This window comes from Argiope bruennichi, chromosome 3, assembly GCF_947563725.1.
Source record: "Argiope bruennichi chromosome 3, qqArgBrue1.1, whole genome shotgun sequence".
Classification (NCBI taxonomy): domain Eukaryota; kingdom Metazoa; phylum Arthropoda; class Arachnida; order Araneae; family Araneidae; genus Argiope; species Argiope bruennichi.
In genome coordinates, this window is record NC_079153.1 from 97,637,090 (window position 1) to 97,654,237 (window position 17,148).

General features: G+C 29.3%; 1 protein-coding gene across 3 annotated transcripts in view; it reads left to right on the forward strand.

The window, feature by feature from the left end:
- LOC129962675 (teneurin-m-like) overlaps positions 1-17,148 on the forward strand; it is a 707,945-nt gene that overhangs the window by 274,041 nt on the left and 416,756 nt on the right. The window lies entirely within an intron of this gene.

The window sequence follows — 17,148 nt, forward strand, 5'->3', positions numbered from 1 at the left end:
CGATAATTATATTTATCATACGCACAGATATTTTCTGAAGAATAGCTACTAAAATAAAACTGCTTTAAATACTAGAACGTATACCAATCATAAAATTTTTAAAACCTTTAATATATTTTAATATTAATTAATATTGTTGAGATTATAATCGTAACAGCATACTAAAATCATTAAGAAATATTATTACCATTATACCATCACCATGATTAAGAAATATCATTTAAAAATAAATAGTATACTGTAAAATTGAAGTAATTCCATGTTAAATCAGGATCAAACAGTAAGTCGTTTTGAAATGACCGCTTACTCGACAGTTTTAAGAGAGTATTAACTAATCATTTTGCTCTGCCTATTGGTTTACTATGTAATTTCATTTTGGGAGGCTGTCATGTTTAATTTTCGAGACGAATATGATATTGTTAAGCAGAGACTTTTCACAGAACAGTAAACTCCTTCTATCAGAGCAAACTTCTGACTAAAAATGTGAGAAGTCATAAGAAATTGCAACTACCTTTCAATAATATCGGGTTGTAAGTAATACGGAACTGCTGACAAGCATTCATTAATTCTAGAAACAATACTAGCGAAACTGGAATATAAAAAATACATTTATCATAGACAATATTTTCAATGACGTCCTCACATACAGGTCGCTCTAATATTGGACAGTCAAGTTCTGAAGGTTCAAAATTAATAAAAATTGTCACGGAATGTGGTGTTGCGAACAACGATGGAAAGGTGAAAACAATACAAAACACACGCTGGATTTGGTGTCATTCTGGTACGAAATAAGTACAATAAAGTCATAAAAAGGCTTATTGATTAATTATTACAAAAATTAGTGGGAATGACGACCTCTGATGTAATTGTACTGTCTGTAAAGACAAAAAAAAATTTTCGCAAGTGCTTGGAGATATAAGATATGCGTTTGAAGTTAAGCCGCAAAACAACAGTTTGCATTGTAAGATCATCCTTTGTGTCTATAAGCGCCATTAGTGATTTAAAGTGACCGAATGAGAATAAGTTCGCACAAATTAATCTTGGGCTTGCGTAGAGGCCTAGTATTGAGTCTCACGCATCTAATCTACCTCCTTGGGTATGTAACAACAAGTTATTGAGCAATTCATGAGAAAAGCGTACAGTATGAACCTCTATATGAATCACATGCCTCTCTGCACTGCGGACATCCCACTTTGTATTATTTCCAGGAAGATGTGTTTTAAAAAAACAAGGTGCAGTACTCCAGTTATATGTATATTTATGTCTATTGACTTTCAGCAGTACGTTGGATTTGATTTAAAACAATTAAAGTATGCCATTCATATTCACTGCTTTGACAGTTGTTTAGTTTTAGTCCAATTTGTGGTTTTTCTTTCGTTACACAAAACTAAATTTCTTTCTCGTTTTTTTTTTTTTTTTTTTTTTTTTCTTACTTTCTCGTATAGACAGTGTAGCGGATTGGAATGAGCGAGGATAGAACCTGGGACTTTCTGGTTCGTAGCCCAGTAACATGACCACGATACACAAGCAATTGCCCGTGCAGCATAGCTGTTAACTGGTTTATAAGCTTTCGTTACAACAGTATAGAGAATGTATAGAAATTGTCAAAAAATTCAAACTTGAAATTTTGACTTATCTCCGCATTTTAGACTTCCCAGAGTTCCCCAACACTTTTTTAGAAAATGTCTGTCTACTTGTCAAACTCTGACAAAAATAACTGAAAAACGCTATTGAGATAAATGATTGAAATTTGTTATACGGTCTTTACACCAAATTTACCGATTTCTACCAAATTTTGATTACAATCTTTTCGGAGAAAGGTCGTCTGTCCTGCTGCTCAAATATAAGTTAAAACGATAATTACAATATGAAGAGAGTTTGATAGATAAAATTCGATGCACAGATTTGACATCCATAGTGTATACACTTGTCAAATTTTGAGCTAAGTCCAACTACGGCCGGCTTGCCTGTCTGTCGGTCTGTACTTTCAGAAACAAGTTAACGTAATAATTCCAAAACGCAATGATTTAAATATATCAAATGCGGTATGGAATTTTTTGATCGCAAGTGCAGTTTTGTGTCAAATTTTTATTTCAGTCAGTGGAGAAAACGTATCTGTTGTTGTTGTTGTTTCTTATGGCATTTGTCATGCACAAGTCTGCTGTTACGAAGACAGCGATTCTAAGCCAATGGGGGTGCGTCTCCTGTTTTTATAGCAGCGCCAACTAGGGCCAAGAGTACGACTTTGCTACTCAAGCATCACTCATTCGATTGCAAAACCCCTTTTTACAGGAAGGCACATTCACACATAGAAGAACGAAAGAACACCCATGCCCAAACCGGGACTCGAACCCAGGACGCCCAGATCACGGGGAAGATGCGCTACCCCTATGCGAGGACGCCGGCGAAAACGTATCTAAAACACAAATTCGATTTTTGCACACTATTAATGCATGTAAGGGATTAATCAACAAAGATGATACGATAGATTCAATAAAAACGACAAAAGTTAACATTTCGTAACTATTGTACGCCAATGACATTGAAGGCGTTGTATGGCATGACAAGTTTATACAGAGTTTGCGGGAAAGTTTTGGAAAGACCATTACTCTGTTTTTTCCGACACATAAGCTTTTGTATGATAGAAATGCTCAACTTAGAACTATTTTTTATTTTTTTTTAATTTTAATTCGGATTTTTTAATTAAAAAATTTGATAAAAATTGTTGGCATTTTTCTACTGGAACTGCGAAACATATTATGTAAAGAATTGCACTTCTTTTATTCATTAGAATTAGCAGGAATATTATTCAAATGTTATGGATAACAAAATATATCTGTCTCAGCAATGATTGCTTTCTATACATTACTAAGTTAGGTACAGTATCATCCATCAAAAGGAATGTACTATATAACTAATGATACTGAACATCTCCTTTGAACTGGTAAATGCACTAAGGAATAATAATATACAATGTTATATACATAATTACATAATAATATTAAAGAGAAAAAAAAAGCAGTTAGTATTATACAGTTTCGAATGCCATTTCTGTCTATAGTTACAATTTCTTTTGGTCTGTCTTCGTCGACTTATAGTTCCTTTGACAGATACTGTGTAATTTAATTATGAAGAAACTATAATGTTATAATAGGAGGCGGATTCTGTTCTAAACAATTATGTATAAAAATAATTTTACAAATGTAGTAAAATTATAAACTTTCTTTTCCCAATAATATCAACTTGTTTGTAGTGTAATAACTTTAAACTTTATTTAGAAATTAGCAAATTAAAAACATTTTTAACAAAATAAGAGGTTGTAATAAATGACAAACCGATTGCATTGTTCTGGTAATTTCTAAATCACGTGTTTTTCTTCTGCTAAAAAATTGATAAAAATTTATCTTGATTTTTGTGTACTGTTTTAAAAGCAGATCATGGCAACTTGCTGCGACATTTTTTTTCCCGCAAATTTCAGCAAGTTTTTAATGTTCCTTCTGATGTGTAGTTATTTATAATATTTTCTTTTCTTATAAGGCAATATATTTATTTTCGCTGTTTCGGCAGGTTTTTGAATCCAAATGCTCAGTTTTAAAAATTTGTTGTTCCATTACTTTTTATAGATCCACTTTAGATACAAAATAACTGCCTTCGTTTCATCTCATTCTTACAATAAAATCTTCACTGTGTATTATGTTATTTATTTGTGCGTTTAAATTATCGTGCGTTTTTATTTATTTGTGCGTGTATTTATGCGTTTAGCCTAAATTAGCTGTAAGATGCAAAACTATTGCAATTTCATTTAGAATATTTATTGCAATTTCATTCATTAGTATTTGATTTGTTTAGTAATCAAAATATTGTTACTAATTTCTAATATTATTTTTCATTGCAATTTATTTTATAGTAAATAAGAGAGGTTCACGGATATTTTTGATGAATGTAAATCAATGATCACTCGTCCTTGACGACAGTTTGATGATGAAAAATTTGGAAACAGAATCAAAGCACTTGAAAATACTAAGATTATGAAGATATCTCAATTAAAAACTGAGATTCTTTTAGAAAATTTGATACCCTGCCACGGAGACTATATAAATGGAGGTGCTCATACCACCAATAATTTGTTGTCTGAGAATGTTGTTTGTAGAGCGAGCTTTCTAACTTGATGGCTGCTCCTGTCTTTCTTTAAGTACAACTCGATGTGATTTTGTTTCTTATGCTTCTTAAGTTTCTTGTAGTAAAGCACTGTTATCGATCTCCAACTTGCTGCATTTCTTGCGCCGTGCATCTATTGGAGGATTTTTGCTATAATATAAATAATACATTATGTTTCATTAATTTAAAGAATCACTGTGCTTAACATTTAACGGTTGAATGTAAAGTCTAAAAATTTAATTTTCTTAGAAAACATTCTATACACTTTGACTTTGTCAAATGCAAATGTCATTTTGACTAATGCAAGACTCCTTTCTTTTCTATTTCTTTCAGCATACAAAAAAGTGAATAAGTTATGTTTTCTTAAGTTAGCTCAAGAATTTAATACGTTTAATATGACTACCAAACCAGTTGGTCGCTGAAGGTGGATAGGTATTTAAAGCTTTTTTCAATTCTATTTCAGTTTTTTTCTATTTTCGATTTCTATTATTTTCTGTATGAAATATTCACTGTCCAATGTTTTTGCTTACTCTTTCTAAAAAATTATTTAATCTAATTTCCCTTTCTTGAAAGTATGATAAACTATAAAAAAGCTCAACAAATATTCACTGAATAATCTAAACATTTAGTTCAAAAAGAATGTACTGTTTCTTTATTGTAAATTTAGAAAACTTAATTTTTTTTTCTTCTTAATTTTAAGTATAAAAGAACATTTCAAAAATTTATAACATATTTTGTACTCTTCAGATAAATAAATAAAAAGGAAAAATTCTTTAAATGCATAAATTAATGTACAGAGAAAGAAACGGCCTTTTAATATGTCAATATCAATAACCTTTGAATGTCATTCAATCATTTAAAAATATGTACCTTTGAATCAAAATCCTTTTTCAAAAAAATAAAATCGAGATACCATACAAAGTCAATTTCTAAGAATTTCTAGACTTTCGAGCTTTTAGAAGAAAATTCACCTTGTTAGCCTAGAGGAGACTGAGCAGTCTTTAGAGTTTCCAAGAAAATCCAATTTATTCGACTTCCGACTTTGAAGTCAATCGGTTGTGATTCATAAATTGACATTGAAACTTTGATTTTTTTGTGTTTGCATAGAAGGCAAATATTAAAAGTTAGCTTCATGTTTTACCAAGTTATTTGATATGTAGCTTGTCAAAAGACATCTGAAGTGAACACTATTCGAAAAATAAATATTAGGGTATAAAAGAGGAATAAGTTAAATTTCCTTTTAGCTATGTTCGTTTGCTTCATTATATAAAAGGCAATAATAAACATATGATACTTTAAATGTTAACATTTTTATTCTTTAATGATATTAAATGTTAAAATCGCATTTGCTAGATGAATAGATCTCAGATTTTGAAAAAAGGTATTTGAAATTCAAATTTTATATGAGAACATTTGGAAAATAAATAGTAATAAATCGAATTCTTTTGAATAAATAGAATTCCTACATTTGTTTATCTTGTTATTTACTGAACATCCATTAGTAGACTTCTAGAATTTTCGATAACATATTTAAATTTTTATAGAGTTAAAAAGAAATTTCGACATTTACTAAGTTCGTATTACTCGATCCATAACTAAGGAATAATAAGCTATATACTTTTTTGAATCGGATTTGTTTCATTATCATAGAGGATGTACATTTTAATTATCTCCAAATAATTAATTTTTAGATTGTTAGAGATTGACATAAATTTGTAGTTAGACAAATAATAAATATAAAAAACATACTTTTATTCAGTATATTAATAAGGAAAATATAATTTTTATAAAAAAAATGTGAAGATTAAAACAAAAATTGTGAAAGCGTGACGCATAAATAGAAAAGCTTTAAGTAAATTGGTTCGTCCCGCCTTTATTATGAATTTTAATTTTTGTAATGAAAATTTAGAATATTTTTGTTTCTTATGATACTTATTATGACTTATAAGCCTCTCCTTATAAGTCATAATAAGCTACACAATTATATACGCTTCTCAATTATACGATTTTAGTTTTAATCATCAAAATGCGATAAAAGTATTAACATTTCCCAATCTGAAAAATAATTGGATGTAAAACTACTCATGTATGAATGTAAAAATTCTTTTAAATCCTTAAGAAACCACGTTTTTGAACCTAAAAGACATCTCATAAAATATATTAATTCTAAGCACTTCATTTTTCATAGATTTCATAGTAAATTATAATTTTAAAAACTTGGCAAAAAATCCAATTTGGATTTTTATGAAAAATATGAAACCAAAATATTTAAATACATGCTTATATTTTCCGATAAGTGTTTTTGTTTTTAATTTTACACTAAATATTTTGGATTTTTATAAAAACCCGTTATTTGCAAATTATTTCAGGAATAAAAATAAAGTAAAATTATTGAATGAATGTTCGAGCCTCTAATAAAACACATTGTAGAAACATAATGTTTTATCCATCATTCATTCATTCAACATCTCTTTAATTATAAATTCTTAGTTAATTACCAAGCAGCGACAATGTGCACAAAAAAATATTTAATATTATCATAACGAGTGTAGTAAAAAAAAAATCAAAAATTAAAAATAATGTTCATTTTATTACATCAAAATGTGTATGTACATACCATAAATGTACATCAAAATATCTCATAATATTTAATAAAACTAGAAGGCTAAGGTGAAGTAAAATAAAATAGATATCACCAGAAACTTAATTTTTGAATTTTAAGAGTTGGTTCATCCTGCGTCCTGACATAGGGGTAGCGCGTCTTCCTCGTGGCCTAGGCGTCCTGGGTTCGAGTCTCGGGCATGGTTGCTACTGTGTTCTATCTGTGAGGTGTGTGAATGTGCCCCCCTGTAAAAAGGGATTATGCAAGCGAATGTGTGTGTTTCATCTTCATATGAGCTAGAAGTCAGACTTCTGCCGTCGGGTGCTCAGGGGTCTTTACCCTCAGAAGCTACTGCAACCCCTTTCAGTGGTAACGCGGAAACGACATCATCATCATCGTCATCAAGGGAGGGTTGAATTTGGATTTTAGAATAATATGCTCTGAAGTTGGTGAGAAAAAGAAGTAAAAGATTTTATTGATTTTTTTTTTCCATCCTCACACACAATATATACAAAGGGTAATCGTCAGAAAATTCTTACTCGAGATTTTGACGCATATCCCTTTTTTTATATCTTCCTGGGTTTAAAAAGCATATTTTTGAAATTATATCTGTTAGTCTGTGAACATAATAACTCAAAAACTCTTTGCTAGCTAGATGGATGAAATTTGGTATATGTTCTATACACCAAATTTCTTCATCCCTATTAAATTTTAAATGCAATCCATTCAAAAGTTTGCTTGTCTGAATATAAATCAGCCAGATAATTAAAAAAACAAAAAGAACTCGATAGATAAAATTTGGTACAAAGATTTATCACTTGAAATTATGTATATCAAATTTCGAACCAAATTTGTCAAGAATTTGATCGTTTGTTGGTCTGTACCTTCATAAGAACGTAAACGCGATGATTCAAAAGTGTAATGACTAAAATAATTGAAATTTGTTTAAATGCGCCGAAAAAAAGACGCCTAAAATGAAAATTCGGTTTTCTGGTACTTGCGTATTAACCACATCCCAATGATTAATCGACAAAGACCACAAACTAATATGTTCTCTCGTAACTAGTGATCCACAGTGCCATGCGGTTAATAATAAACAAGTTGATGTTTTCTTTGGTTTACTAAAAATGCAATCAAAAGTATATATAATCTTATTCTAGTGAGCATTCACTGTTTAAGAAAGGATTATAAGCCAAATTTTGTTGCTGTATATATAACTGTCTGTTCCGTACAGTATTTTGAAGGATTTTACAGCATTTTGAAGATTTTTTACATCCTAAGTATCACAATTTATATGTAGAATGATAGCCTTTAAAAAGTTTCATGCTAAAAAAAAAAATCCATAACTTCCAAAAATGGGTAAAGAGTTTATCCTTTCTATTATCAAAATATACAACATTTTTTTTATTGAAAGAGAAAAATCTTTTTTTCTGAAATTCACTAGTTCTACTTCAATAATATGATGAAGTTAGCTTTTGTATCATCTAATTAATCTCAACTTATAAAACTAATCAAGTACTGATTTGATTCTTGCATCAACCCATTCTTACTTTAAGGAGCTCATTACTTGTTCCCCTAATTCCATCGCCATCACTAACCAAATTTAGATCAAATTATGTAAATAGTTGGATACAAATCCAACAAAAAACAATAAAATATTACTCTATTACAGCCTTATACATGTGGGAGGCATATACATGTCTTAAAAATGTGCATTCAGAAATTTTCATTCTGTTGTATCATTACATAGAATAACTTCTTTACACATTATATGAAGCCATTTTTGTATTATTTTTGTAGATTCGAACGAATACTAGAGCCATGCTAATGATAATAGATATTATAAGCTCGTCGCTATGGCAACTGAAAAAAAAACGGATAAATAGTTGGCTTTGTGTATAGAAAAGTTTAGTTGTTCCTGTGCAAAAAAAAAAAAAAAAAAAAAAAAAAAATTGAGACAGTTCTTCTAATGCAGTTTTTATACGCGATTATTATTATTTTTTACTCTGTTACATGCTTTCTACATAAGATAAAATGCTAGCCAAAAGTAAAACAAGTAGATATAAAAGGTTTTGATTTCTATTTATTTCGTGTGGAATTTTTTAATTTTTGTGATAAAGGATTATTTTGAACGAATGGATCCTTTGTTCGCGAATATCTGTCCTAGCGTTCTACATGCGTTGAAATATACAAGATTGAAATTATTTGTATATTCATTTATACAATTGTAATTTATATAGACTTGTTATATACTGCTGAATACGTTATATACATATATATAAACACAGGGTATCATTAAAGTCCCTTTACACCGCATTAAGAGCGGCGACAACTATTGCCACACTTGGTGTCCAGGTATATTAAAGTGATTATGTGGGAAAATGATGAGATTGATTCGAGCGCTACTTGGTGGTAAACAGCAGAGTTAGCATTTCTATAACGAAAATGGTGCAAGTGTACGGGGGTTGGAGACAATATATGGGTTGGCGGGCTAGAGCGAGCAGGGGGCTAAGGCCCTTAGTATACTATGAAAAAAAAACGTAAGCGGAAAATAAAACTTCTGAATTCATTTCCAAGGAAAGCAATTTTTTATCTTAATTGTAACTCTGGCAAAGCACGCGAGTGAATGGTTTGATAAAACAATGAAGTCAGTCTGAATTTTGTAATAATTATAAAAATATTGTTGAAAATAATTATGCTTTAATTTAAGTTTTAAAATATCATCAAGATTAAGGAAGGTAATTGCACGGAAATAAATTTAATGTAATTAAAAAGATAATTTTTTGAATTTAAGAAAAAGTTTAAACTATTTTGAAAACAAAGCTAAGGAAACACCATAAACCTGCTTAATTGTTAGTTAATTTATATTTAAATTTATTTTTATACTTTGAAAAATTGTTTGGGATTTTAATTTTATCTTGAATTGTACGATTGATAAACTTCATCAAGATTGTATTAAATTTGTATAAAAGGCATGCAAACAAACATTCATCTTTATATAGAGAAAGAGAGGGATGAATGTTCAATATTTCAGTGTTCAATATTTTTGCTGTACATTAGGGAACAACAAATCAAATTATTTCCATTGCACATACAGTATTTTTACTTTCTGGTATATGAAGTATAGAGGCAGTATGGTAATCTAAAAAAATTTGAACGCTAGATTTTGACGAATCTCTACGTTTTAGATTGATTCCGAACTCCCTCAGTTCTGCAAACACATTTTAGGAAAATGTTCGTCTGTCTTAGTGACAACAAATGTAAAAGATTTTATTGATTTTTTTTTTCTTTTTCGCATACAAAATATACAGAAGGATAAGAAGAAAATATACAGAATATACAGAAAATATACAGAAGGATAAGAAGAAAATATACAGAAGGATAAGAAGAAAATATACAGAATATACAGAAGGATAAGAAGAAAATATACAGAATATACAGAAAATATACAGAAGGATAAGAAGAAAATATACAAAATATACAGAAAATATACAGAAGAATAAGAAGAAAATATACAGAATATGCAGAAAATATACAGAAGGATAAGAAGAAAATATACAGAATATACAGAAAATATACAGAAGTATTATAATCGTCAAAACATTTTTACTCTAGATGTTGGCGACTATCCATTTTTTTAAAGATCTTCTTTAGTGCCAAAAAAAACATATTCTAGGAATTACATGTGTTTGTCTGTTTCAAAAATAACTCAAAAACTCTTTGACTTAAACGGATAAAATTTAATATATGACCTTTAGTTCAAATTTATAAATTTCTATCAAATTTTGAACCAAAAAAAAAATCCCTTCCACGGAAATGTATCTGTTTATTCAAATAAAAGCCAACATGATAACTACAAAACGAAAAAAACTATATGGTTAAAATTCATTCCATAGATTTAACATCCACATTATAGATACCTTTCAAATTTTGAATCAAATTGAACAAATGTTTGATTTTCTGTCGGTTAAGTATTTTAAAAAAATGTAAACGCGATTTCTCAAAAATGTAAAGTCTTAAATATAGTAAATTTGGTATGTGTTTTTATGATTATTGTATCAAATTTTTGTTTCAATCAATTCAATCAGAAAAAACTCTAAAACAAAAATTCGATTTTAGTATAATATTAATAGCATGCCAGGGATTAATTGCGAAAAAAAATTCGCCAAGGATCATAGATAGATTCTGTAAAAATGCTAAATTCACGCCAAAGGTTAACAAGGTTTTCGTAATTATTGTACGCCGATGCCGTACAAGACATACTCTGACCTTTTTTAAAGAGTGTACGAGAAAGTTTTAGGGAAACCACTTCCGTTGGTTTATGTTTTATAGAAATACATTTTATCAATTTTCAAGACATTATAGCTCAAATCCAAATAACGACATCACTGTTGCCACCATATAATTTAAATATTCTGACCTCAATGAAAATCTTGTAAACTTGGAGCTCGAGAAAAACTTTCATTTTGTATAAATATTTTCCCAATTCTCTTTGCTCATCCGATTAGTTGGCGCCGGATTAGATAAATATTTGTTTATCGAAATGGGAGGGAAAAGGGGGGGGGGTATGAAATTACCGTACTGAAAGAAAAAAGCTGATTCTATTTCGATAAATGAGATAGGGAATTTATACATTTATATGAACAAAATCCCTTCGGAGGAAGTCTGTCTGTCCGGCTGTTAGAATATAAGCTAGCATGATAATCATAAAACGAAGAGAGCTAGATGCATAGAATTCGGTACACAGGTTTAACATCCGTATTATAGATTCCTTTCAAATTTTGAACAAAACGAACAAAGGGATGATTGTCTGCTGCTTTATATTTTTCGAAAAATGTAAACGCGATATCTCAAAAATGCAAAGACTTAACTATAGAAAATTTGGTGTGTGTTTTTATGACGAATATATCAATTTTTTTTTAATCTGTTGGGCAAAACTTTTAAACAAAAACTCGTTTTTCGTATACTATTCATACGTATACTATTCGTGCATATATTTTGTACGAATATATGTATATTTAGTTTCGTATTTTCATTTCTTAATATTGCATTTCCTTTCCATTCTCTGCAATAAAAAAAGTAATAGAAAAAAAACTGAAATAATAATTCGACAAAGCATTTAAAGCGAAAAGGTTTTTTAAATATTTCGTAAGAAAAGTACGAAATATACTATTCGTATACTATTTCGTATACTATTCATACATATACTATTTCGTATACTATTCATACGTATACTATTCGTACATATATTTCGTACAAATAGTACGAAATATACTATTTCGTATACTATTCGTATAGTATTTCGTATTCTATTTATTCGTATACTATTTTTCGTATATATATATATATATTCGTATACTATACGAAATATATATATATATATATATATATATATATATATATATATATATATTCGTATACTATTTCCACATGCCAGGGATTAATTGCGAAAAAATTCGCCAAGGATCATAGATAGATTCTGTAAAAATGCTACATTGACGCCAAAAGTTAACATTTCGTAACTATTGTGCGCCAATTCCATACAAGGCATTCTCTGACCTTTATTATAGAGTTACGAGGAAGATTTAGGGAAACCATTTTCGCTGGTTTATGTTTTATAAAAGTACATTTTATCACTTTTCAAGCCTCAAATCCAAATAACGACATTATCGTTTCCACCATATAATTTAAATACTCTGGTGCTCAATGAAAATCTTGTAAGCTGGGAGCACGAGAAAATCCTTCATTTTGTATAAATATTTTCCCAATCCTCTTTGTTCATCCGATTAGTTGGCGCCGGATTAGATAAATATTTGTTTATCGAAATGGGAGAAGAAATGGAGGGGGGGGGAGGTGAAATTACCGTACTGAAAGAAAAAAGCTGATTCTATTTCGATAAATGAGATTACGGAATAAATACATTTATATGAACAAATTCCACTTTTTTAAAAGAGCCGGGAACAGTCGGAAAAGGTATTTCGAAAAGCACTTTTAAACATCAATGATTTTATCAAAACCGATTACCTGTTATTTTATTTTGTTATGCTTCTTTTTTCATCTCATTTTGTTCCATTCCGTGAGCAGTCGCGTGACTTCGAAATTCGGTAATTTAGTTTCGTATTTTCATTTCTTAATATTGCACTTCCTTTTCATTTCCTGTAATAAAAAAAAGTAACAGAAAAAAATGAAATAATAATTCGACAAAGCATTTAAAGCGAAAAGGTTTTTAAAATATTTCCGAAATCCATTAAAACGAAGCTCTGGTATGAAATACGTGGTTTTGCTGTAAATGGAATGAAATTTATAAGATTAAAACCTGATTCTTAAATAATATTATAACAGAATTTATTTTTGTCGAATTGCTGTCTTTAGTTATGTAGAACTTTTCAATTAAATTAATGTAGATAATGTAGAACTTTTTCAATTAAATTTTGAAAAAAGCTGAAATTTTACTTGTATGAGAAAATTTTAAGGTATCCGATTAGATTAAAAATAAGAATTTAGATGAAAATTCACAATTTTATTTTTATAGTTTCAAAAACTAAGTATGTTTCTGTTTCCAATGATATTCTTATTTTGTCTGTAAGTCAATTAGAAGCCAAGTTATAACAAACTGACGACTTGAATGATATCCATGTCTTAGAATTTAAAAACTTTAACTGCATTTTCTGAAGAAGGAGTTTTTTTCATAATTCTACTGTAAGAGTATCGTCATTTTTCAAAAAAATAATCAAGATATCTTAATGAAATTTTTAATTAAAGTTCGTTGTGCTATTCAGGATAAAATAAACAATGGATTTGATGTAGAATGTTCTAAAAGTGGATTTATGATTGCTTAATGTAAATACTGCTGAAAAAATTCTACAATTTCATAGATAATAATATTTACTACACAAAAAAAATGCTACTTTTGAATGTTAAATAATAGTTAGTTACACTCTAAAATATGTTACACATGTAATATTGCAAAGAAAAATGAAAAACTATAAAACATTTTTCTCTAAAAAACCTAATTTTTGTAAACAAATGCTAAAATTCAACATTAAAATATATTTTTTCTTCAAAAGCAACATATATATTTAAATAATTTCCACTTTTATTCATGATTTTATCCTTATATTAATAAAAAAATAATATAAACATTATCTATTTATTTTGAAAAATCTCCACCGACTCTAGTAGGATACTTTAAGGGATTTTTAATGTTCTCTATATTATGTAATGACAAATTTATCCCCAATTTATCTTTTTTCCGGTGAGTTTTTGATCTATTAAATAAACAATTATATCTTTGTGGTATTAGAAAACTCTAAAAATATAAGTTTTAAAATGCATTGCTAGATCGGCTACCAGAGCTTGTTACCTATCGAAATACATTGGATAATAAGGATAATATTGGATAATAAGGAAAAAATAATATAAAATATTAAAAATTAAGTCCACTAGAATATTTTGAAAGTTTAAAAAATTATCTATCTTTTAATTTTTTAAAAAATATATATATTTCGTTTTAAATTTTTAAAAATAAATTTTACTTATCTATAGTTTAATGCGTATGCATAAAAAAATTTCATAATCCTAAGTGAATAATTAGTAAAAATGTCTAATAGAGTCCCCTTAAGCATTATCATGATACAGTATTTTGATATTCAGGCTCGAATTTTCTTTATATTTCACACCTTTTTTTTTTTGTGTGTACATGATGGAGTACAAAGAAAACTCTTATTGTAACACTGCTGTCGAAGTGAATTTTTGAAGAAAAATCCCGCAGGTCGAATAAGAAAACGTCACGTTCACTACGTGCAGTCGAAAAGACGATGTCAGAAATCTTGGCGAGTAAAAAATTTATTCCAATATTGAAATTCATGTGAATAATATGAATTATGTAGGATATCTACCATATTTTCGGTTGAGGTTTTCATATGTACACATCTATCTGATGTAGTTTAAACAAGACTGACAGCAGTGTACATAAAGAATGAATATATCAAGATATGTTTCAAATTTTGAAAAGATTCAATGTTACTTTCTGGTTTCCTCTTTGTTTTTATCCAATTATATTTTTTTCTTAAAGATGGAATTCCACCATCCATTTTTTTTTCATTCATTTCTGTATATATTAGAGCTTTAAAATCTTGTTCCATTGTATTTCTCGTACAATATTTTAATATTTTTCGAAATGAATACTCAAACTTCAATTAAAATGCTATTTTATATAGTAGGTGCCATCTGGTGGTGATTTTCTGAAGTCGTTGCTCGCAGTATTTTGTGTTAAACATATAAAATATTTTTTTAAAAAATAGAAAAATGAACTTTTAAAAATGAACTTCTTTTTTGGCATTAAAAATTATTTTCTAAAAAAAAATTAAGTGTGGAGAACTGAAAATAGTTTATCAATGGAGCTAGAGACACAATGAATATAATAAGTATAAAACTTCTTGCAAATTCATTGAAAATATTATAAAAGCGATTAAAATTAATATTTTAGTAGAAAGTATGCGTCAGCGCCTCTGGTTTTAATGATCTCCAAAAATTTTTGATAAACGAATAGAATGCATCCCATGCAAAAAACCGTAAAATAATAAAATAATCTGTACGAATTAAGTTCTCAACCTTATTTGTCAACTGCTGCTCTGAAAAATGTGACGTGTGGTATATAATAATTTAAGCGGAGTTCCAACCAATTGGATTTATTCATAATGCTGTTCTAAGCTATTTGAGATATTGGGCCTATTGAGTTTAGGCATTTTTGCGGTCAAGGAGAACCATTGATTCGTACATCAATAATGCTCTTTAATTTTGTAATTGACTTTCTTCTCCATTTCGCATGGTTTTCAATATAAAATTGCTATTCCAAATTTTCATTCTAGGCGATACTGTAAAGCGATATACTCCCGTATATCGCTTTACAGTATATAGCATATAGTTATATCTAGGTATGCCGGCGTCCTGGCATAGGGGTAGCGCGTCTTCCCCGTGATCTGGGCGTCCCAGGTTCGAGTCCCGGTTTGGGCATGGTTGTTCTTCTGTTGTTCTATCTGTGAGATGTGTGAATGTGCCCTCCTGTAAAAAGGGGTTGTGCAAGCGAATGAATGATGCGTGAGTGGCAAAGTCGTACTCTTGGCCCTAGTTGGCGCTGCTATAAAAAATAAGAGACGTTCCCCCTCAGGCTTAAATCGCTGTCTTCGTAACAGTGGGCTTGTCAGTGGCAAGTGCCATAAGAAACAAACAAACAAACAATATCTAGATATTATTTTTATGGCTTTAGCTGTCGCTGCTCTTAAGAGTTAGAAGACTCAGTAGATGTGTCCTATCCTTGACAAACACATATATTTACAAATGCTATTCTTGTACGATGTGTGGCTTGTAAAGCGCTTCGTAGTTCTGAGGACTGCCGTCTTTAGTTAGGATCTTTCCTTATTGCTCAGTTTTGGCAAAACTGATCTTAAGAAAAGGTCTAATATCATATCTGAGTAATCTGATATCAAGATCACATGATCATTTGATATCATGATCATCAATATCACTTACTTAGCTAGTTGTATTTTTCAGTTCTTGTATTTGCATATGGTACACGATTAGATAAAAAAATTATTATCTCCATTTTTCCATAGATTAAATCGAAAACTAAACAAAGATCTACAATCCTCATGTAAAAATCATAATCAAAAATTCACGGGACTAACTCGTTACACTTTTAAATCACCATTTTCAGAAAATTATGGATAAAGATTCAACTCATTAATGTAATTGGTCTAAAATTTTATATGTGTCCAGAATTCTAATAAAGAATATAAGCGACATCTAATAAATCTAGCTCTTTGAATTATTCTATTCACATATAAATGATGTTCTAAATATAGAATGATTATTGCTTATTTTTACACAGTGCATTAAATAAAAATCCAGATGAGAGATACGAAATATTTTTATTAATTACAAATGTGTTTGAACTGATAATTTTTAATTTATCGTTTGGCCTTCCGAATAATGAATCTTAATCGAATTTCCAGAAAACTATTTGAGTAAAGGTAACGAATATTGATTTCGAAAGGATATATTTGCTTAATGATCATCTACCATTCAACTGGTATTTTAACTACGAGTTAATATTGTCAAGAGCTTGCAAAATAGCTTCCCTGTAAGATAGTTGTTAAAGTAAAGAAGATAGTTTTACAGATATTGTAACGGATGCTAAGTCAATGACCCCCGACTTTAACGACAAACTTAGCGATCACTTGGCTACTTGAAGACGAATTTGGCGATAAAAATAAAGGATCCTGATTATTTGAAAATCTTCTCAAAAGATGCATTAAGACTCGAATTCTAGCGTTTGTTCTAGAGCAATCGATATCGCACCAAGGTTCTTATAAAAATTGGAGGCACAC